This window comes from Clavelina lepadiformis, chromosome 3 (assembly GCF_947623445.1).
Source record: "Clavelina lepadiformis chromosome 3, kaClaLepa1.1, whole genome shotgun sequence".
In the NCBI taxonomy this organism is placed as follows: domain Eukaryota; kingdom Metazoa; phylum Chordata; class Ascidiacea; order Aplousobranchia; family Clavelinidae; genus Clavelina; species Clavelina lepadiformis.
In genome coordinates, this window is record NC_135242.1 from 12,493,161 (window position 1) to 12,519,439 (window position 26,279).

Genomic DNA, 26,279 nt, shown 5'->3' on the forward strand with positions numbered 1-26,279 from the left:
TTGGTTAACTGTTATACTTTTATTATTTACTTATTAGACTCTAATAAACATTTAGAGACCCGTTAGAACTTTTTGCAATGTGAATTGCACATTTGGCACCATATAGTTCACAAAGCACTTTTTAGGACCTATATAACTAATGTATAGTGCAAATTTTTTAGTTAAGTTCTTTTAACGATAACAGACAAACCTTTCATTGGTTAACTGTTATACTTTTATTATTTACTTATTAGACTCTAATAAACATTTTGAGACCCGTTAGAACTTTTTGCAATGTGAATTGCACATTTGGCACCATATAGTTCATAAAGCACTTTTTAGGACCTATATAACTAATGTATAGTGCAAATTTTTTAGTTAAGTTCTTTTAACGATAACAGACAAACCTTTCATTGGTTAACTGTTATACTTTAATTATTTACTTATTAGACTCTAATAAACATTTTGAGACCAGTTAGAACTTTTTGCAATGTGAATTGCACATTTGGCACCATATAGTTCACAAGGTACTTTTTAGGACCTATGTAACTAATGTATAGTGCAAATTTTTTAGTTAAGTTCTTTTAACAATAACAGACAAAGCTTTTATTGGTTGACTGTTATACTTTTATTATTTACTTATTAGACTCTAATAAACATTTTGAGACCCGTTAGAACTTTTTGCAATGTGAATTGCACATTTGGCACCATATAGTTCACAAGGTACTTTTTAGGACCTATATAACTAATGTATAGTGCAAATTTTTTAGTTAAGTTCTTTTAACGATAACAGACAAACCTTTCATTGGTTAACTGTAATACTTTTATTATTTACTTATTAGACTCTAATAAACATTTTGAGACCAGTTAGAAGTTTTTGCAATGTGAATTGCACATTTGGCACCATATTGTTCACAAGGTACTTTTTAGGACCTATATAACTAATGTATAGTGCAAATTTTTTAGTTAAGTTCTTTTAACGATAACAGACAAAGCTTTTATTGGTTAACTGTTATACTTTTATTATTTACTGATTAGACTCTAATAAACATTTTGAGACCAGTTAGAACTTTTTGCAATGTGAATTGCACATTTGGCACCATATAGTTCACAAGGTACTTTTCAGGACCTATATAACTAATGTATAGTGCACATTTTTTAGTTAAGTTCTTTTAACGATAACAGACAAACCTTTCATTGGTTAACTGTTATACTTTTATTATTTACTTATTAGACTCTAATAAACATTTTGAGACCAGTTAGAACTTTGTGCAATGTGAATTGCACATTTGGCACCATATTGTTCACAAGGTACTTTTTAGGACCTATATAACTAATGTATTGTGCACATTTTTTAGTTAAGTTCTTTTAACGATAACAGACAAACCTTTCATTGGTTAACTGTTATACTTTTATTATTTACTTATTAGACTCTAATAAACATTTAGAGACCTGTTAGAAGTTTTTGCAATGTGAATTGCACATTTGGCACGATATAGTTCACAAAGCACTTTTTAGGACCTATATAACTAATGTATAGTGCAAATTTTTTAGTTAAGTTCTTTTAACGATAACAGACAAACCTTTCATTGGTTAACTGTTATACTTTTATTATTTACTTATTAGACTCTAATAAACATTTTGAGACCCGTTAGAACTTTTTGCAATGTGAATTGCACATTTGGCACCATATAGTTCACAAGGTACTTTTTAGGACCTATATAACTAATGTATAGTGCAAATTTTTTAGTTAAGTTCTTTTAACGATAACAGACAAACCTTTCATTGGTTAACTGTTATACTTTTATTATTTACTTATTAGACTCTAATAAACATTTTGAGACCCGTTAGAACTTTTTGCAATGTGAATTGCACATTTGGCACCATATAGTTCACAAGGTACTTTTTAGGACCTATATAACTAATGTATAGTGCAAATTTTTTAGTTAAGTTCTTTTAACGATAACAGACAAAGCTTTTATTGGTTAACTGTTATACTTTTATTATTTACTTATTAGACTCTAATAAACATTTAGAGACCCGTTAGAACTTTTTGCAATGTGAATTGCACATTTGGCACCATATAGTTCACAAAGCACTTTTTAGGACCTATATAACTAATGTATAGTACAAATTTTTTAGTTAAGTTCTTTTAACGATAACAGACAAACCTATCATTGGTTAACTGTTATACTTTTATTATTTACTTATTAGACTCTAATAAACATTTTGAGATCCGTTAGAACTTTTTGCAATGTGAATTGCACATTTGGCACCATTTAGTTCACAAAGCACTTTTTAGGACCTATATAACTAATGTATAGTGCAAATTTTTTAGTTAAGTTCTTTTAACGATAACAGACAAACCTTTCATTGGTTAACTGTTATACTTTTATTATTTACTTATTAGACTCTAATGAACATTTAGAGACCCGTTAGAAGTTTTTGCAATGTGAATTGCACATTTGGCACCATATAGTTCACAAGGCACTTTTTAGGACCTATATAACTAATGTATAGTGCAAATTTTTTAGTTAAGTTCTTTTAACGATAACAGACAATCCTTTCATTGGTTAACTGTTATACTTTTATTATTTACTTATTAGACTCTAATAAACATTTTGAGACCCGTTAGAACTTTTTGCAATGTGAATTGCACATTTGGCACCATATAGTTCATAAAGCACTTTTTAGGACCTATATAACTAATGTATAGTGCAAATTTTTTAGTTAAGTTCTTTTAACGATAACAGACAAACCTTTCATTGGTTAACTGTTATACTTTTATTATTTACTTATTAGACTCTAATAAACATTTTGAGACCAGTTAGAACTTTTTGCAATGTGAATTGCACATTTGGCACCATATAGTTCACAAGGTACTTTTTAGGACCTATGTAACTAATGTATAGTGCAAATTTTTTAGTTAAGTTCTTTTAACAAAAACAGACAAACCTTTCATTGGTTAACTGTTATACTTTTATTATTTACTTATTAGACTCTAATAAACATTTTGAGACCCGTTAGAACTTTTTGCAATGTGAATTGCACTTTTGGCACCATATAGTTCACAAGGCACTTTTTAGGACCTATATAACTAATGTATAGTGCAAATTTTTTAGTTAAGTTCTTTTAACGATAACAGACAAAGCTTTTATTGGTTAACTGTTATACTTTTATTATTTACTTATTAGACTCTAATAAACATTTTGAGACCCGTTAGAACTTTTTGCAATGTGAATTGCACATTTGGCACCATATAGTTCACAAGGTACTTTTTAGGACCTATATAACTAATGTATACTGCAAATTTTTTAGTTAAGTTCTTTTAACGATAACAGACAAACCTTTCATTGGTTAACTGTTATACTTTTATTATTTACTTATTAGACTCTAATAAACATTTTGAGACCATTTAGAAGTTTTTGCAATGTGAATTGCACATTTGGCACCATATAGTTCACAAGGTACTTTTTAGGACCTATATAACTAATGTATACTGCAAATTTTTTAGTTAAGTTCTTTTAACGATAACAGACAAACCTTTCATTGGTTAACTGTTATACTTTTATTATTTACTTATTAGACTCTAATAAACATTTTGAGACCCGTTAGAACTTTTTGCAATGTGAATTGCACATTTGGCACCATATAGTTCACAAGGCACTTTTTAGGACCTATATAACTAATGTATAGTGCAAATTTTTTAGTTAAGTTCTTTTAACGATAACAGACAAACCTTTCATTGGTTAACTGTTATACTTTTATTATTTACTTATTAGACTCTAATAAACATTTTGAGACCCGTTAGAACTTTTTGCAATGTGAATTGCACATTTGGCACCATATAGTTCACAAGGTACTTTTTAGGACCTGTATAACTAATGTATAGTGCAAATTTTTTAGTTAAGTTCTTTTAACGATAACAGACAAAGCTTTTATTGGTTAACTGTTATACTTTTATTATTTACTTATTAGACTCTAATAAACATTTAGAGACCCGTTAGAACTTTTTGCAATGTGAATTGCACATTTGGCACCATATAGTTCACAAGGCACTTTTTAGGACCTATATAACTAATGTATAGTGCAAATTTTTTAGTTAAGTTCTTTTAACGATAACAGACAAACCTATCATTGGTTAACTGTTATACTTTTATTATTTACTTATTAGACTCTAATAAACATTTTGAGATCCGTTAGAACTTTTTGCAATGTGAATTGCACATTTGGCACCATTTAGTTCACAAAGCACTTTTTAGGACCTATATAACTAATGTATAGTGCAAATTTTTTAGTTAAGTTCTTTTAACGATAACAGACAAACCTTTCATTGGTTAACTGTTATACTTTTATTATTTACTTATTAGACTCTAATGAACATTTAGAGACCCGTTAGAAGTTTTTGCAATGTGAATTGCACATTTGGCACCATATAGTTCACAAGGCACTTTTTAGGACCTATATAACTAATGTATAGTGCAAATTTTTTAGTTAAGTTCTTTTAACGATAACAGACAATCCTTTCATTGGTTAACTGTTATACTTTTATTATTTACTTATTAGACTCTAATAAACATTTTGAGACCCGTTAGAACTTTTTGCAATGTGAATTGCACATTTGGCACCATATAGTTCATAAAGCACTTTTTAGGACCTATATAACTAATGTATAGTGCAAATTTTTTAGTTAAGTTCTTTTAACGATAACAGACAAACCTTTCATTGGTTAACTGTTATACTTTAATTATTTACTTATTAGACTCTAATAAACATTTTGAGACCAGTTAGAACTTTTTGCAATGTGAATTGCACATTTGGCACCATATAGTTCACAAGGTACTTTTTAGGACCTATGTAACTAATGTATAGTGCAAATTTTTTAGTTAAGTTCTTTTAACAAAAACAGACAAACCTTTCATTGGTTAACTGTTATACTTTTATTATTTACTTATTAGACTCTAATAAACATTTTAAGACCCGTTAGAACTTTTTGCAATGTGAATTGCACTTTTGGCACCATATAGTTCACAAGGCACTTTTTAGGACCTATATAACTAATGTATAGTGCAAATTTTTTAGTTAAGTTCTTTTAACGATAACAGACAAAGCTTTTATTGGTTAACTGTTATACTTTTATTATTTACTTATTAGACTCTAATAAACATTTTGAGACCCGTTAGAACTTTTTGCAATGTGAATTGCACATTTGGCACCATATAGTTCACAAGGTACTTTTTAGGACCTATATAACTAATGTATACTGCAAATTTTTTAGTTAAGTTCTTTTAACGATAACAGACAAACCTTTCATTGGTTAACTGTTATACTTTTATTATTTACTTATTAGACTCTAATAAACATTTTGAGACCATTTAGAAGTTTTTGCAATGTGAATTGCACATTTGGCACCATATAGTTCACAAGGTACTTTTTAGGACCTATATAACTAATGTATAGTGCAAATTTTTTAGTTAAGTTCTTTTAACGATAACAGACAAACCTTTTATTGGTTAACTGTTATACTTTTATTATTTACTTATTAGACTCTAATAAACATTTAGAGACCCGTTAGAAGTTTTTGCAATGTGAATTGCACATTTGGCACGATATAGTCCACAAAGCACTTTTTAGGACCTATATAACTAATGTATAGTGCACATTTTTTAGTTAAGTTCTTTTAACGATAACAGACAAACCTTTCATTGGTTAACTGTTATACTTTTATTATTTACTTATTAGACTCTAATAAACATTTTGAGATCCGTTAGAACTTTTTGCAATGTGAATTGCACATTTGGCACCATATAGTTCATAAAGCACTTTTTAGGACCTATATAACTAATGTATAGTGCAAATTTTTTAGTTAAGTTCTTTTAACGATAACAGACAAACCTTTCATTGGTTAACTGTTATACTTTTATTATTTACTTATTAGACTCTAATAAACATTTTGAGACCAGTTAGAACTTTTTGCAATGTGAATTGCACATTTGGCACCATATAGTTCACAAGGTACTTTTTAGGACCTATGTAACTAATGTATAGTGCAAGTTTTTTAGTTAAGTTCTTTTAACAAAAACAGACAAACCTTTCATTGGTTAACTGTTATACTTTTATTATTTACTTATTAGACTCTAATAAACATTTTGAGACCCGTTAGAACTTTTTGCAATGTGAATTGCACTTTTGGCACCATATAGTTCACAAGGCACTTTTTAGAACCTATATAACTAATGTATAGTGCAAATTTTTTAGTTAAGTTCTTTTAACGATAACAGACAAACCTTTCATTGGTTAACGGTTATACTTTTATTATTTACTTATTAGACTCTAATAAACATTTTGAGACCCGTTAGAACTTTTTGCAATGTGAATTGCACATTTGGCACCATATAGTTCACAAGGTACTTTTTAGGACCTATATAACTAATGTATACTGCAAATTTTTTAGTTAAGTTCTTTTAACGATAACAGACAAACCTTTCATTGGTTAACTGTTATACTTTTATTATTTACTTATTAGACTCTAATAAACATTTTGAGACCATTTAGAAGTTTTTGCAATGTGAATTGCACATTTGGCACCATATAGTTCACAAGGTACTTTTTAGGACCTATATAACTAATGTATACTGCAAATTTTTTAGTTAAGTTCTTTTAACGATAACAGACAAACCTTTTATTGGTTAACTGTTATACTTTTATTATTTACTTATTAGACTCTAATAAAGATTTAGAGACCTGTTAGAAGTTTTTGCAATGTGAATTGCACATTTGGCACGATATAGTTCACAAAGCACTTTTTAGGACCTATATAACTAATGTATAGTGCAAATTTTTTAGTTAAGTTCTTTTAACGATAACAGACAAACCGTTCATTGGTTAACTGTTATACTTTTATTATTTACTTATTAGACTCTAATAAACATTTTGAGACCCGTTAGAACTTTTTGCAATGTGAATTGCACATTTGGCACCATATAGTTCACAAGGTACTTTTTAGGACCTATATAACTAATGTATAGTGCAAATTTTTTAGTTAAGTTCTTTTAACGATAACAGACAAAGCTTTTATTGGTTAACTGTTATACTTTTATTATTTACTTATTAGACTCTAATAAACATTTAGAGACCCGTTAGAACTTTTTGCAATGTGAATTGCACATTTGGCACCATATAGTTCACAAAGCACTTTTTAGGACCTATATAAGTTATGTATAGTGCAAATTTTTTAGTTAAGTTCTTTTAACGATAACAGACAAACCTATCATTGGTTAACTGTTATACTTTTATTATTTACTTATTAGACTCTAATAAACATTTTGAGATCCGTTAGAACTTTTTGCAATGTGAATTGCACATTACCACCATTTAGTTCACAAAGCACTTTTTAGGACCTATATAACTAATGTATAGTGCAAATTTTTTAGTTAAGTTCTTTTAACGATAACAGACAAACCTTTCATTGGTTAACTGTTATACTTTTATTATTTACTTATTAGACTCTAATGAACATTTAGAGACCCGTTAGAAGTTTTTGCAATGTGAATTGCACATTTGGCACCATATAGTTCACAAAGCACTTTTTAGGACCTATATAACTAATGTATAGTGCAAATTTTTTAGTTAAGTTCTTTTAACGATAACAGACAATCCTTTCATTGGTTAACTGTTATACTTTTATTATTTACTTATTAGACTCTAATAAACATTTAGAGACCCGTTAGAACTTTTTGCAATGTGAATTGCACATTTGGCACCATATAGTTCATAAAGCACTTTTTAGGACCTATATAACTAATGTATAGTGCAAATTTTTTAGTTAAGTTCTTTTAACGATAACAGACAAACCTTTCATTGGTTAACTGTTATACTTTAATTATTTACTTATTAGACTCTAATAAACATTTTGAGACCAGTTAGAACTTTTTGCAATGTGAATTGCACATTTGGCACCATATAGTTCACAAGGTACTTTTTAGGACCTATGTAACTAATGTATAGTGCAAATTTTTTAGTTAAGTTCTTTTAACGATAACAGACAAACCTTTCATTGGTTAACTGTTATACTTTTATTATTTACTTATTAGACTCTAATAAACATTTTAAGACCCGTTAGAACTTTTTGCAATGTGAATTGCACTTTTGGCACCATATAGTTCACAAGGCACTTTTTAGGACCTATATAACTAATGTATAGTGCAAATTTTTTAGTTAAGTTCTTTTAACGATAACAGACAAAGCTTTTATTGGTTAACTGTTATACTTTTATTATTTACTTATTAGACTCTAATAAACATTTTGAGACCCGTTAGAACTTTTTGCAATGTGAATTGCACATTTGGCACCATATAGTTCACAAGGTACTTTTTAGGACCTATATAACTAATGTATACTGCAAATTTTTTAGTTAAGTTCTTTTAACGATAACAGACAAACCTTTCATTGGTTAACTGTTATACTTTTATTATTTACTTATTAGACTCTAATAAACATTTTGAGACCATTTAGAAGTTTTTGCAATGTGAATTGCACATTTGGCACCATATAGTTCACAAGGTACTTTTTAGGACCTATATAACTAATGTATACTGCAAATTTTTTAGTTAAGTTCTTTTAACGATAACAGACAAACCTTTCATTGGTTAACTGTTATACTTTTATTATTTACTTATTAGACTCTAATAAACATTTTGAGACCATTTAGAAGTTTTTGCAATGTGAATTGCACATTTGGCACCATATAGTTCACAAGGTACTTTTTAGGACCTATATAACTAATGTATAGTGCAAATTTTTTAGTTAAGTTCTTTTAACGATAACAGACAAACCTTTTATTGGTTAACTGTTATACTTTTATTATTTACTTATTAGACTCTAATAAACATTTAGAGACCCGTTAGAAGTTTTTGCAATGTGAATTGCACATTTGGCACGATATAGCCACAAAGCACTTTTTAGGACCTATATAACTAATGTATAGTGCACATTTTTTAGTTAAGTTCTTTTAACGATAACAGACAAACCTTTCATTGGTTAACTGTTATACTTTTATTATTTACTTATTAGACTCTAATAAACATTTTGAGATCCGTTAGAACTTTTTGCAATGTGAATTGCACATTTGGCACCATATAGTTCACAAGGCACTTTTTAGGACCTATATAACTAATGTATAGTGCAAATTTTTTAGTTAAGTTCTTTTAACGATAACAGACAATCCTTTCATTGGTTAACTGTTATACTTTTATTATTTACTTATTAGACTCTAATAAACATTTAGAGACCCGTTAGAACTTTTTGCAATGTGAATTGCACATTTGGCACCATATAGTTCATAAAGCACTTTTTAGGACCTATATAACTAATGTTTAGTGCAAATTTTTTAGTTAAGTTCTTTTAACGATAACAGACAAACCTTTCATTGGTTAACTGTTATACTTTAATTATTTACTTATTAGACTCTAATAAACATTTTGAGACCAGTTAGAACTTTTTGCAATGTGAATTGCACATTTGGCACCATATAGTTCACAAGGTACTTTTTAGGACCTATGTAACTAATGTATAGTGCAAATTTTTTAGTTAAGTTCTTTTAACAAAAACAGACAAACCTTTCATTGGTTAACTGTTATACTTTTATTATTTACTTATTAGACTCTAATAAACATTTTAAGACCCGTTAGAACTTTTTGCAATGTGAATTGCACTTTTGGCACCATATAGTTCACAAGGCACTTTTTAGGACCTATATAACTAATGTATAGTGCAAATTTTTTAGTTAAGTTCTTTTAACGATAACAGACAAAGCTTTTATTGGTTAACTGTTATACTTTTATTATTTACTTATTAGACTCTAATAAACATTTTGAGACCCGTTAGAACTTTTTGCAATGTGAATTGCACATTTGGCACCATATAGTTCATAAAGCACTTTTTAGGACCTATATAACTAATGTATAGTGCAAATTTTTTAGTTAAGTTCTTTTAACGATAACAGACAAACCTTTCATTGGTTAACTGTTATACTTTAATTATTTACTTATTAGACTCTAATAAACATTTTGAGACCAGTTAGAACTTTTTGCAATGTGAATTGCACATTTGGCACCATATAGTTCACAAGGTACTTTTTAGGACCTATGTAACTAATGTATAGTGCAAATTTTTTAGTTAAGTTCTTTTAACAAAAACAGACAAACCTTTCATTGGTTAACTGTTATACTTTTATTATTTACTTATTAGACTCTAATAAACATTTTAAGACCCGTTAGAACTTTTTGCAATGTGAATTGCACTTTTGGCACCATATAGTTCACAAGGCACTTTTTAGGACCTATATAACTAATGTATAGTGCAAATTTTTTAGTTAAGTTCTTTTAACGATAACAGACAAAGCTTTTATTGGTTAACTGTTATACTTTTATTATTTACTTATTAGACTCTAATAAACATTTTGAGACCCGTTAGAACTTTTTGCAATGTGAATTGCACATTTGGCACCATATAGTTCACAAGGTACTTTTTAGGACCTATATAACTAATGTATACTGCAAATTTTTTAGTTAAGTTCTTTTAACGATAACAGACAAACCTTTCATTGGTTAACTGTTATACTTTTATTATTTACTTATTAGACTCTAATAAACATTTTGAGACCATTTAGAAGTTTTTGCAATGTGAATTGCACATTTGGCACCATATAGTTCACAAGGTACTTTTTAGGACCTATATAACTAATGTATAGTGCAAATTTTTTAGTTAAGTTCTTTTAACGATAACAGACAAACCTTTTATTGGTTAACTGTTATACTTTTATTATTTACTTATTAGACTCTAATAAACATTTAGAGACCCGTTAGAAGTTTTTGCAATGTGAATTGCACATTTGGCACGATATAGTCCACAAAGCACTTTTTAGGACCTATATAACTAATGTATAGTGCACATTTTTTAGTTAAGTTCTTTTAACGATAACAGACAAACCTTTCATTGGTTAACTGTTATACTTTTATTATTTACTTATTAGACTCTAATAAACATTTTGAGATCCGTTAGAACTTTTTGCAATGTGAATTGCACATTTGGCACCATATAGTTCATAAAGCACTTTTTAGGACCTATATAACTAATGTATAGTGCAAATTTTTTAGTTAAGTTCTTTTAACGATAACAGACAAACCTTTCATTGGTTAACTGTTATACTTTTATTATTTACTTATTAGACTCTAATAAACATTTTGAGACCAGTTAGAACTTTTTGCAATGTGAATTGCACATTTGGCACCATATAGTTCACAAGGTACTTTTTAGGACCTATGTAACTAATGTATAGTGCAAGTTTTTTAGTTAAGTTCTTTTAACAAAAACAGACAAACCTTTCATTGGTTAACTGTTATACTTTTATTATTTACTTATTAGACTCTAATAAACATTTTGAGACCCGTTAGAACTTTTTGCAATGTGAATTGCACTTTTGGCACCATATAGTTCACAAGGCACTTTTTAGAACCTATATAACTAATGTATAGTGCAAATTTTTTAGTTAAGTTCTTTTAACGATAACAGACAAACCTTTCATTGGTTAACGGTTATACTTTTATTATTTACTTATTAGACTCTAATAAACATTTTGAGACCCGTTAGAACTTTTTGCAATGTGAATTGCACATTTGGCACCATATAGTTCACAAGGTACTTTTTAGGACCTATATAACTAATGTATACTGCAAATTTTTTAGTTAAGTTCTTTTAACGATAACAGACAAACCTTTCATTGGTTAACTGTTATACTTTTATTATTTACTTATTAGACTCTAATAAACATTTTGAGACCATTTAGAAGTTTTTGCAATGTGAATTGCACATTTGGCACCATATAGTTCACAAGGTACTTTTTAGGACCTATATAACTAATGTATACTGCAAATTTTTTAGTTAAGTTCTTTTAACGATAACAGACAAACCTTTTATTGGTTAACTGTTATACTTTTATTATTTACTTATTAGACTCTAATAAAGATTTAGAGACCTGTTAGAAGTTTTTGCAATGTGAATTGCACATTTGGCACGATATAGTTCACAAAGCACTTTTTAGGACCTATATAACTAATGTATAGTGCAAATTTTTTAGTTAAGTTCTTTTAACGATAACAGACAAACCGTTCATTGGTTAACTGTTATACTTTTATTATTTACTTATTAGACTCTAATAAACATTTTGAGACCCGTTAGAACTTTTTGCAATGTGAATTGCACATTTGGCACCATATAGTTCACAAGGTACTTTTTAGGACCTATATAACTAATGTATAGTGCAAATTTTTTAGTTAAGTTCTTTTAACGATAACAGACAAAGCTTTTATTGGTTAACTGTTATACTTTTATTATTTACTTATTAGACTCTAATAAACATTTAGAGACCCGTTAGAACTTTTTGCAATGTGAATTGCACATTTGGCACCATATAGTTCACAAAGCACTTTTTAGGACCTATATAAGTTATGTATAGTGCAAATTTTTTAGTTAAGTTCTTTTAACGATAACAGACAAACCTATCATTGGTTAACTGTTATACTTTTATTATTTACTTATTAGACTCTAATAAACATTTTGAGATCCGTTAGAACTTTTTGCAATGTGAATTGCACATTACCACCATTTAGTTCACAAAGCACTTTTTAGGACCTATATAACTAATGTATAGTGCAAATTTTTTAGTTAAGTTCTTTTAACGATAACAGACAAACCTTTCATTGGTTAACTGTTATACTTTTATTATTTACTTATTAGACTCTAATGAACATTTAGAGACCCGTTAGAAGTTTTTGCAATGTGAATTGCACATTTGGCACCATATAGTTCACAAAGCACTTTTTAGGACCTATATAACTAATGTATAGTGCAAATTTTTTAGTTAAGTTCTTTTAACGATAACAGACAATCCTTTCATTGGTTAACTGTTATACTTTTATTATTTACTTATTAGACTCTAATAAACATTTAGAGACCCGTTAGAACTTTTTGCAATGTGAATTGCACATTTGGCACCATATAGTTCATAAAGCACTTTTTAGGACCTATATAACTAATGTATAGTGCAAATTTTTTAGTTAAGTTCTTTTAACGATAACAGACAAACCTTTCATTGGTTAACTGTTATACTTTAATTATTTACTTATTAGACTCTAATAAACATTTTGAGACCAGTTAGAACTTTTTGCAATGTGAATTGCACATTTGGCACCATATAGTTCACAAGGTACTTTTTAGGACCTATGTAACTAATGTATAGTGCAAATTTTTTAGTTAAGTTCTTTTAACGATAACAGACAAACCTTTCATTGGTTAACTGTTATACTTTTATTATTTACTTATTAGACTCTAATAAACATTTTAAGACCCGTTAGAACTTTTTGCAATGTGAATTGCACTTTTGGCACCATATAGTTCACAAGGCACTTTTTAGGACCTATATAACTAATGTATAGTGCAAATTTTTTAGTTAAGTTCTTTTAACGATAACAGACAAAGCTTTTATTGGTTAACTGTTATACTTTTATTATTTACTTATTAGACTCTAATAAACATTTTGAGACCCGTTAGAACTTTTTGCAATGTGAATTGCACATTTGGCACCATATAGTTCACAAGGTACTTTTTAGGACCTATATAACTAATGTATACTGCAAATTTTTTAGTTAAGTTCTTTTAACGATAACAGACAAACCTTTCATTGGTTAACTGTTATACTTTTATTATTTACTTATTAGACTCTAATAAACATTTTGAGACCATTTAGAAGTTTTTGCAATGTGAATTGCACATTTGGCACCATATAGTTCACAAGGTACTTTTTAGGACCTATATAACTAATGTATACTGCAAATTTTTTAGTTAAGTTCTTTTAACGATAACAGACAAACCTTTCATTGGTTAACTGTTATACTTTTATTATTTACTTATTAGACTCTAATAAACATTTTGAGACCATTTAGAAGTTTTTGCAATGTGAATTGCACATTTGGCACCATATAGTTCACAAGGTACTTTTTAGGACCTATATAACTAATGTATAGTGCAAATTTTTTAGTTAAGTTCTTTTAACGATAACAGACAAACCTTTTATTGGTTAACTGTTATACTTTTATTATTTACTTATTAGACTCTAATAAACATTTAGAGACCCGTTAGAAGTTTTTGCAATGTGAATTGCACATTTGGCACGATATAGCCACAAAGCACTTTTTAGGACCTATATAACTAATGTATAGTGCACATTTTTTAGTTAAGTTCTTTTAACGATAACAGACAAACCTTTCATTGGTTAACTGTTATACTTTTATTATTTACTTATTAGACTCTAATAAACATTTTGAGATCCGTTAGAACTTTTTGCAATGTGAATTGCACATTTGGCACCATATAGTTCACAAGGCACTTTTTAGGACCTATATAACTAATGTATAGTGCAAATTTTTTAGTTAAGTTCTTTTAACGATAACAGACAATCCTTTCATTGGTTAACTGTTATACTTTTATTATTTACTTATTAGACTCTAATAAACATTTAGAGACCCGTTAGAACTTTTTGCAATGTGAATTGCACATTTGGCACCATATAGTTCATAAAGCACTTTTTAGGACCTATATAACTAATGTTTAGTGCAAATTTTTTAGTTAAGTTCTTTTAACGATAACAGACAAACCTTTCATTGGTTAACTGTTATACTTTAATTATTTACTTATTAGACTCTAATAAACATTTTGAGACCAGTTAGAACTTTTTGCAATGTGAATTGCACATTTGGCACCATATAGTTCACAAGGTACTTTTTAGGACCTATGTAACTAATGTATAGTGCAAATTTTTTAGTTAAGTTCTTTTAACAAAAACAGACAAACCTTTCATTGGTTAACTGTTATACTTTTATTATTTACTTATTAGACTCTAATAAACATTTTAAGACCCGTTAGAACTTTTTGCAATGTGAATTGCACTTTTGGCACCATATAGTTCACAAGGCACTTTTTAGGACCTATATAACTAATGTATAGTGCAAATTTTTTAGTTAAGTTCTTTTAACGATAACAGACAAAGCTTTTATTGGTTAACTGTTATACTTTTATTATTTACTTATTAGACTCTAATAAACATTTTGAGACCCGTTAGAACTTTTTGCAATGTGAATTGCATATTTGGCACCATATAGTTCACAAGGTACTTTTTAGGACCTATATAACTAATGTATACTGCAAATTTTTTAGTTAAGTTCTTTTAACGATAACAGACAAACCTTTCATTGGTTAACTGTTATACTTTTATTATTTACTTATTAGACTCTAATAAACATTTTGAGACCATTTAGAAGTTTTTGCAATGTGAATTGCACATTTGGCACCATATAGTTCACAAGGTACTTTTTAGGACCTATATAACTAATGTATAGTGCAAACTTTTTAGTTAAGTTCTTTTAACGATAACAGACAAACCTTTTATTGGTTAACTGTTATACTTTTATTATTTACTTATTAGACTCTAATAAACATTTAGAGACCCGTTAGAAGTTTTTGCAATGTGAATTGCACATTTGGCACGATATAGTCCACAAAGCACTTTTTAGGACCTATATAACTAATGTATAGTGCACATTTTTTAGTTAAGTTCTTTTAACGATAACAGACAAACCTTTCATTGGTTAACTGTTATACTTTTATTATTTACTTATTAGACTCTAATAAACATTTTGAGACCCGTTAGAACTTTTTGCAATTTGAATTGCACATTTGGCACCATATAGTTCACAAAGCACTTTTTAGGACCTATATAACTAATGTATAGTGCAAATTTTTTAGTTAAGTTCTTTTAACGATAACAGACAAACCTTTCATTGGTTAACTGTTATACTTTTATTATTTACTTATTAGACTCTAATAAACATTTTAAGACCCGTTAGAACTTTTTGCAATGTGAATTGCACTTTTGGCACCATATTGTTCACAAGGCACTTTTTAGGACCTATATAACTAATGTATAGTGCAAATTTTTTAGTTAAGTTCTTTTAACGATAACAGACAAAGCTTTTATTGGTTAACTGTTATACTTTTATTATTTACTTATTAGACTCTAATAAACATTTTGAGACCCGTTAGAACTTTTTGCAATGTGAATTGCACATTTGGCACCATATAGTTCACAAGGTACTTTTTAGGACCTATATAACTAATGTATAGTGCAAATTTTTTAGTTAAGTTCTTTTAACGATAACAGACAAACCTTTCATTGGTTAACTGTTATACTTTTATTATTTACTTATTAGACTCTAATAAACATTTTGAGACCAGTTAGAAGTTTTTGCAATGTGAATTGCACATTTGGCACCATATAGTTCACAAGGTACTTTTCAGGACCTATATAACTAATGTATAGTGCAAATTTTTTAGTTAAGTTCTTTTAACGATAACAGACAAACCTTTCATTGGTTAACTGTTATACTTTTATTATTTACTTATTAGACTCTAATAAACATTTTGAGACCAGTTAGAACTTTTTGCAATGTGAATTGCACATTTGGCACCATATAGTTCACAAGGTACTTTTCAGGACCTATATAACTAATGTATAGTGCAAATTTTTTAGTTAAGTTCTTTTAACGATAACAGACAAACCTTTCATTGGTTAACTGTTATACTTTTATTATTTACTTATTAGACTCTAATAAACATTTTGAGACCCGTTAGAACTTTTTGCAATGTGAATTGCACATTTGGCACCATATAGTTCACAAGGTACTTTTTAGGACCTATGTAACTAATGTATAGTGCAAATTTTTTAGTTAAGTTCTTTTAACGATAACAGACAAACCTTTCATTGGTTAACTGTTATACTTTTATTATTTACTTATTAGACTCTAATAAACATTTTAAGACCCGTTAGAACTTTTTGCAATGTGAATTGCACATTTGGCACCATATAGTTCACAAGGCACTTTTTAGGACCTATATAACTAATGTATAGTGCAAATTTTTTAGTTAAGTTCTTTTAACGATAACAGACAAACCTTTTATTGGTTAACTGTTATACTTTTATTATTTACTTATTAGACTCTAATAAACATTTAGAGACCCGTTAGAAGTTTTTGCAATGTGAATTGCACATTTGGCACGATATAGTCCACAAAGCACTTTTTAGGACCTATATAACTAATGTATAGTGCACATTTTTTAGTTAAGTTCTTTTAACGATAACAGACAAACCTTTCATTGGTTAACTGTTATACTTTTATTATTTACTTATTAGACTCTAATAAACATTTTGAGATCCGTTAGAACTTTTTGCAATGTGAATTGCACATTTGGCACCATTTAGTTCACAAAGCACTTTTTAGGACCTATATAACTAATGTATAGTGCAAATTTTTTAGTTAAGTTCTTTTAACGATAACAGACAAAGCTTTCATTGGTTAACTGTTATACTCTTATTATTTACTTATTAGACTCTAATGAACATTTAGAGACCCGTTAGAAGTTTTTGCAATGTGAATTGCACATTTGGCACCATATAGTTCACAAGGCACTTTTTAGGACCTATATAACTAATGTATAGTGCAAATTTTTTAGTTAAGTTCTTTTAACGATAACAGACAATCCTTTCATTGGTTAACTGTTATACTTTTATTATTTACTTATTAGACTCTAATAAACATTTTGAGACCCGTTAGAACTTTTTGCAATGTGAATTGCACATTTGGCACCATATAGTTCACAAGGTACTTTTTAGGACCTATGTAACTAATGTATAGTGCAAATTTTTTAGTTAAGTTCTTTTAACAAAAACAGACAAACCTTTCATTGGTTAACTGTTATACTTTTATTATTTACTTATTAGACTCTAATAAACATTTTAAGACCCGTTAGAACTTTTTGCAATGTGAATTGCACTTTTGGCACCATATAGTTCACAAGGCACTTTTTAGGACCTATATAACTAATGTATAGTGCAAATTTTTTAGTTAAGTTCTTTTAACGATAACAGACAAAGCTTTTATTGGTTAACTGTTATACTTTTATTATTTACTTATTAGACTCTAATAAACATTTTGAGACCCGTTAGAACTTTTTGCAATGTGAATTGCACATTTGGCACCATATAGTTCACAAGGTACTTTTTAGGACCTATATAACTAATGTATACTGCAAATTTTTTAGTTAAGTTCTTTTAACGATAACAGACAAACCTTTCATTGGTTAACTGTTATACTTTTATTATTTACTTATTAGACTCTAATAAACATTTTGAGACCATTTAGAAGTTTTTGCAATGTGAATTGCACATTTGGCACCATATAGTTCACAAGGTACTTTTTAGGACCTATATAACTAATGTATAGTGCAAATTTTTTAGTTAAGTTCTTTTAACGATAACAGACAAACCTTTTATTGGTTAACTGTTATACTTTTATTATTTACTTATTAGACTCTAATAAACATTTAGAGACCCGTTAGAAGTTTTTGCAATGTGAATTGCACATTTGGCACGATATAGTCCACAAAGCACTTTTTAGGACCTATATAACTAATGTATAGTGCACATTTTTTAGTTAAGTTCTTTTAACGATAACAGACAAACCTTTCATTGGTTAACTGTTATACTTTTATTATTTACTTATTAGACTCTAATAAACATTTTGAGATCCGTTAGAACTTTTTGCAATGTGAATTGCACATTTGGCACCATTTAGTTCACAAAGCACTTTTTAGGACCTATATAACTAATGTATAGTGCAAATTTTTTAGTTAAGTTCTTTTAACGATAACAGACAAACCTTTCATTGGTTAACTGTTATACTTTTATTATTTACTTATTAGACTCTAATGAACATTTAGAGACCCGTTAGAAGTTTTTGCAATGTGAATTGCACATTTGGCACCATATAGTTCACAAGGCACTTTTTAGGACCTATATAACTAATGTATAGTGCAAATTTTTTAGTTAAGTTCTTTTAACGATAACAGACAATCCTTTCATTGGTTAACTGTTATACTTTTATTATTTACTTATTAGACTCTAATAAACATTTAGAGACCCGTTAGAACTTTTTGCAATGTGAATTGCACATTTGGCACCATATAGTTCATAAAGCACTTTTTAGGACCTATATAACTAATGTTTAGTGCAAATTTTTTAGTTAAGTTCTTTTAACGATAACAGACAAACCTTTCATTGGTTAACTGTTATACTTTAATTATTTACTTATTAGACTCTAATAAACATTTTGAGACCAGTTAGAACTTTTTGCAATGTGAATTGCACATTTGGCACCATATAGTTCACAAGGTACTTTTTAGGACCTATGTAACTAATGTATAGTGCAAATTTTTTAGTTAAGTTCTTTTAACAAAAACAGACAAACCTTTCATTGGTTAACTGTTATACTTTTATTATTTACTTATTAGACTCTAATAAACATTTTAAGACCCGTTAGAACTTTTTGCAATGTGAATTGCACTTTTGGCACCATATAGTTCACAAGGCACTTTTTAGGACCTATATAACTAATGTATAGTGCAAATTTTTTAGTTAAGTTCTTTTAACGATAACAGACAAAGCTTTTATTGGTTAACTGTTATACTTTTATTATTTACTTATTAGACTCTAATAAACATTTTGAGACCCGTTAGAACTTTTTGCAATGTGAATTGCACATTTGGCACCATATAGTTCACAAGGTACTTTTTAGGACCTATATAACTAATGTATACTGCAAATTTTTTAGTTAAGTTCTTTTAACGATAACAGACAAACCTTTCATTGGTTAACTGTTATACTTTTATTATTTACTTATTAGACTCTAATAAACATTTTGAGACCATTTAGAAGTTTTTGCAATGTGAATTGCACATTTGGCACCATATAGTTCACAAGGTACTTTTTAGGACCTATATAACTAATGTATAGTGCAAACTTTTTAGTTAAGTTCTTTTAACGATAACAGACAAACCTTTTATTGGTTAACTGTTATACTTTTATTATTTACTTATTAGACTCTAATAAACATTTTGAGACCCGTTAGAACTTTTTGCAATGTGAATTGCACATTTGGCACCATATAGTTCACAAGGTACTTTTTAGGACCTATATAACTAATGTATAGTGCAAATTTTTTAGTTAAGTTCTTTTAACGATAACAGACAAACCTTTCATTGGTTAACTGTTATACTTTTATTATTTACTTATTAGACTCTAATAAACATTTTGAGACCATTTAGAAGTTTTTGCAATGTGAATTGCACATTTGGCACCATATAGTTCACAAGGTACTTTTTAGGACCTATATAACTAATGTATAGTGCAAACTTTTTAGTTAAGTTCTTTTAACGATAACAGACAAACCTTTTATTGGTTAACTGTTATACTTTTATTATTTACTTATTAGACTCTAATAAACATTTAGAGACCCGTTAGAAGTTTTTGCAATGTGAATTGCACATTTGGCACGATATAGTCCACAAAGCACTTTTTAGGACCTATATAACTAATGTATAGTGCACATTTTTTAGTTAAGTTCTTTTAACGATAACAGACAAACCTTTCATTGGTTAACTGTTATACTTTTATTATTTACTTATTAGACTCTAATAAACATTTTGAGACCCGTTAGAACTTTTTGCAATTTGAATTGCACATTTGGCACCATATAGTTCACAAAGCACTTTTTAGGACCTATATAACTAATGTATAGTGCAAATTTTTTAGTTAAGTTCTTTTAACGATAACAGACAAACCTTTCATTGGTTAACTGTTATACTTTTATTATTTACTTATTAGACTCTAATAAACATTTTAAGACCCGTTAGAACTTTTTGCAATGTGAATTGCACTTTTGGCACCATATTGTTCACAAGGCACTTTTTAGGACCTATATAACTAATGTATAGTGCAAATTTTTTAGTTAAGTTCTTTTAACGATAACAGACAAAGCTTTTATTGGTTAACTGTTATACTTTTATTATTTACTTATTAGACTCTAATAAACATTTTGAGACCCGTTAGAACTTTTTGCAATGTGAATTGCACATTTGGCACCATATAGTTCACAAGGTACTTTTTAGGACCTATATAACTAATGTATAGTGCAAATTTTTTAGTTAAGTTCTTTTAACGATAACAGACAAACCTTTCATTGGTTAACTGTTATACTTTTATTATTTACTTATTAGACTCTAATAAACATTTTGAGACCAGTTAGAACTTTTTGCAATGTGAATTGCACATTTGGCACCATATAGTTCACAAGGTACTTTTCAGGACCTATATAACTAATGTATAGTGCAAATTTTTTAGTTAAGTTCTTTTAACGATAACAGACAAACCTTTCATTGGTTAACTGTTATACTTTTATTATTTACTTATTAGACTCTAATAAACATTTTGAGACCCGTTAGAACTTTTTGCAATGTGAATTGCACATTTGGCACCATATAGTTCACAAGGTACTTTTTAGGACCTATGTAACTAATGTATAGTGCAAATTTTTTAGTTAAGTTCTTTTAACGATAACAGACAAACCTTTCATTGGTTAACTGTTATACTTTTATTATTTACTTATTAGACTCTAATAAACATTTTGAGACCAGTTAGAAGTTTTTGCAATGTGAATTGCACATTTGGCACCATATAGTTCACAAGGTACTTTTCAGGACCTATATAACTAATGTATAGTGCAAATTTTTTAGTTAAGTTCTTTTAACGATAACAGACAAACCTTTCATTGGTTAACTGTTATACTTTTATTATTTACTTATTAGACTCTAATAAACATTTTGAGACCAGTTAGAACTTTTTGCAATGTGAATTGCACATTTGGCACCATATAGTTCACAAGGTACTTTTCAGGACCTATATAACTAATGTATAGTGCAAATTTTTTAGTTAAGTTCTTTTAACGATAACAGACAAACCTTTCATTGGTTAACTGTTATACTTTTATTATTTACTTATTAGACTCTAATAAACATTTTGAGACCCGTTAGAACTTTTTGCAATGTGAATTGCACATTTGGCACCATATAGTTCACAAGGTACTTTTTAGGACCTATGTAACTAATGTATAGTGCAAATTTTTTAGTTAAGTTCTTTTAACGATAACAGACAAACCTTTCATTGGTTAACTGTTATACTTTTATTATTTACTTATTAGACTCTAATAAACATTTTAAGACCCGTTAGAACTTTTTGCAATGTGAATTGCACATTTGGCACCATATAGTTCACAAGGCACTTTTTAGGACCTATATAACTAATGTATAGTGCAAATTTTTTAGTTAAGTTCTTTTAACGATAACAGACAAACCTTTTATTGGTTAACTGTTATACTTTTATTATTTACTTATTAGACTCTAATAAACATTTAGAGACCCGTTAGAAGTTTTTGCAATGTGAATTGCACATTTGGCACGATATAGTCCACAAAGCACTTTTTAGGACCTATATAACTAATGTATAGTGCACATTTTTTAGTTAAGTTCTTTTAACGATAACAGACAAACCTTTCATTGGTTAACTGTTATACTTTTATTATTTACTTATTAGACTCTAATAAACATTTTGAGATCCGTTAGATCTTTTTGCAATGTGAATTGCACATTTGGCACCATTTAGTTCACAAAGCACTTTTTAGGACCTATATAACTAATGTATAGTGCAAATTTTTTAGTTAAGTTCTTTTAACGATAACAGACAAACCTTTCATTGGTTAACTGTTATACTTTTATTATTTACTTATTAGACTCTAATGAACATTTAGAGACCCGTTAGAAGTTTTTGCAATGTGAATTGCACATTTGGCACCATATAGTTCACAAGGCACTTTTTAGGACCTATATAACTAATGTATAGTGCAAATTTTTTAGTTAAGTTCTTTTAACGATAACAGACAATCCTTTCATTGGTTAACTGTTATACTTTTATTATTTACTTATTAGACTCTAATAAACATTTTGAGACCCGTTAGAACTTTTTGCAATGTGAATTGCACATTTGGCACCATATAGTTCATAAAGCACTTTTTAGGACCTATATAACTAATGTTTAGTGCAAATTTTTTAGTTAAGTTCTTTTAACGATAACAGACAAACCTTTCATTGGTTAACTGTTATACTTTAATTATTTACTTATTAGACTCTAATAAACATTTTGAGACCAGTTAGAACTTTTTGCAATGTGAATTGCACATTTGGCACCATATAGTTCACAAGGTACTTTTTAGGACCTATGTAACTAATGTATAGTGCAAATTTTTTAGTTAAGTTCTTTTAACAAAAACAGACAAACCTTTCATTGGTTAACTGTTATACTTTTATTATTTACTTATTAGACTCTAATAAACATTTTAAGACCCGTTAGAACTTTTTGCAATGTGAATTGCACTTTTGGCACCATATAGTTCACAAGGCACTTTTTAGGACCTATATAACTAATGTATAGTGCAAATTTTTTAGTTAAGTTCTTTTAACGATAACAGACAAAGCTTTTATTGGTTAACTGTTATACTTTTATTATTTACTTATTAGACTCTAATAAACATTTTGAGACCCGTTAGAACTTTTTGCAATGTGAATTGCACATTTGGCACCATATAGTTCACAAGGTACTTTTTAGGACCTATATAACTAATGTATAGTGCAAATTTTTTAGTTAAGTTCTTTTAACGATAACAGACAAACCTTTCATTGGTTAACTGTTATACTTTTATTATTTACTTATTAGACTCTAATAAACATTTTAAGACCCGTTAGAACTTTTTGCAATGTGAATTGCACTTTTGGCACCATATTGTTCACAAGGCACTTTTTAGGACCTATATAACTAATGTATAGTGCAAATTTTTTAGTTAAGTTCTTTTAACGATAACAGACAAAGCTTTTATTGGTTAACTGTTATACTTTTATTATTTACTTATTAGACTCTAATAAACATTTTGAGACCCGTTAGAACTTTTTGCAATGTGAATTGCACATTTGGCACCATATAGTTCACAAGGTACTTTTTAGGACCTATATAACTAATGTATAGTGCAAATTTTTTAGTTAAGTTCTTTTAACGATAACAGACAAACCTTTCATTGGTTAACTGTTATACTTTTATTATTTACTTATTAGACTCTAATAAACATTTTGAGACCAGTTAGAACTTTTTGCAATGTGAATTGCACATTTGGCACCATATAGTTCACAAGGTACTTTTCAGGACCTATATAACTAATGTATAGTGCAAATTTTTTAGTTAAGTTCTTTTAACGATAACAGACAAACCTTTCATTGGTTAACTGTTATACTTTTATTATTTACTTATTAGACTCTAATAAACATTTTGAGACCCGTTAGAACTTTTTGCAATGTGAATTGCACATTTGGCACCATATAGTTCACAAGGTACTTTTTAGGACCTATGTAACTAATGTATAGTGCAAATTTTTTAGTTAAGTTCTTTTAACGATAACAGACAAACCTTTCATTGGTTAACTGTTATACTTTTATTATTTACTTATTAGACTCTAATAAACATTTTGAGACCAGTTAGAAGTTTTTGCAATGTGAATTGCACATTTGGCACCATATAGTTCACAAGGTACTTTTCAGGACCTATATAACTAATGTATAGTGCAAATTTTTTAGTTAAGTTCTTTTAACGATAACAGACAAACCTTTCATTGGTTAACTGTTATACTTTTATTATTTACTTATTAGACTCTAATAAACATTTTGAGACCAGTTAGAACTTTTTGCAATGTGAATTGCACATTTGGCACCATATAGTTCACAAGGTACTTTTCAGGACCTATATAACTAATGTATAGTGCAAATTTTTTAGTTAAGTTCTTTTAACGATAACAGACAAACCTTTCATTGGTTAACTGTTATACTTTTATTATTTACTTATTAGACTCTAATAAACATTTTGAGACCCGTTAGAACTTTTTGCAATGTGAATTGCACATTTGGCACCATATAGTTCACAAGGTACTTTTTAGGACCTATGTAACTAATGTATAGTGCAAATTTTTTAGTTAAGTTCTTTTAACGATAACAGACAAACCTTTCATTGGTTAACTGTTATACTTTTATTATTTACTTATTAGACTCTAATAAACATTTTAAGACCCGTTAGAACTTTTTGCAATGTGAATTGCACATTTGGCACCATATAGTTCACAAGGCACTTTTTAGGACCTATATAACTAATGTATAGTGCAAATTTTTTAGTTAAGTTCTTTTAACGATAACAGACAAACCTTTTATTGGTTAACTGTTATACTTTTATTATTTACTTATTAGACTCTAATAAACATTTAGAGACCCGTTAGAAGTTTTTGCAATGTGAATTGCACATTTGGCACGATATAGTCCACAAAGCACTTTTTAGGACCTATATAACTAATGTATAGTGCACATTTTTTAGTTAAGTTCTTTTAACGATAACAGACAAACCTTTCATTGGTTAACTGTTATACTTTTATTATTTACTTATTAGACTCTAATAAACATTTTGAGATCCGTTAGATCTTTTTGCAATGTGAATTGCACATTTGGCACCATTTAGTTCACAAAGCACTTTTTAGGACCTATATAACTAATGTATAGTGCAAATTTTTTAGTTAAGTTCTTTTAACGATAACAGACAAACCTTTCATTGGTTAACTGTTATACTTTTATTATTTACTTATTAGACTCTAATGAACATTTAGAGACCCGTTAGAAGTTTTTGCAATGTGAATTGCACATTTGGCACCATATAGTTCACAAGGCACTTTTTAGGACCTATATAACTAATGTATAGTGCAAATTTTTTAGTTAAGTTCTTTTAACGATAACAGACAATCCTTTCATTGGTTAACTGTTATACTTTTATTATTTACTTATTAGACTCTAATAAACATTTTGAGACCCGTTAGAACTTTTTGCAATGTGAATTGCACATTTGGCACCATATAGTTCATAAAGCACTTTTTAGGACCTATATAACTAATGTTTAGTGCAAATTTTTTAGTTAAGTTCTTTTAACGATAACAGACAAACCTTTCATTGGTTAACTGTTATACTTTAATTATTTACTTATTAGACTCTAATAAACATTTTGAGACCAGTTAGAACTTTTTGCAATGTGAATTGCACATTTGGCACCATATAGTTCACAAGGTACTTTTTAGGACCTATGTAACTAATGTATAGTGCAAATTTTTTAGTTAAGTTCTTTTAACAAAAACAGACAAACCTTTCATTGGTTAACTGTTATACTT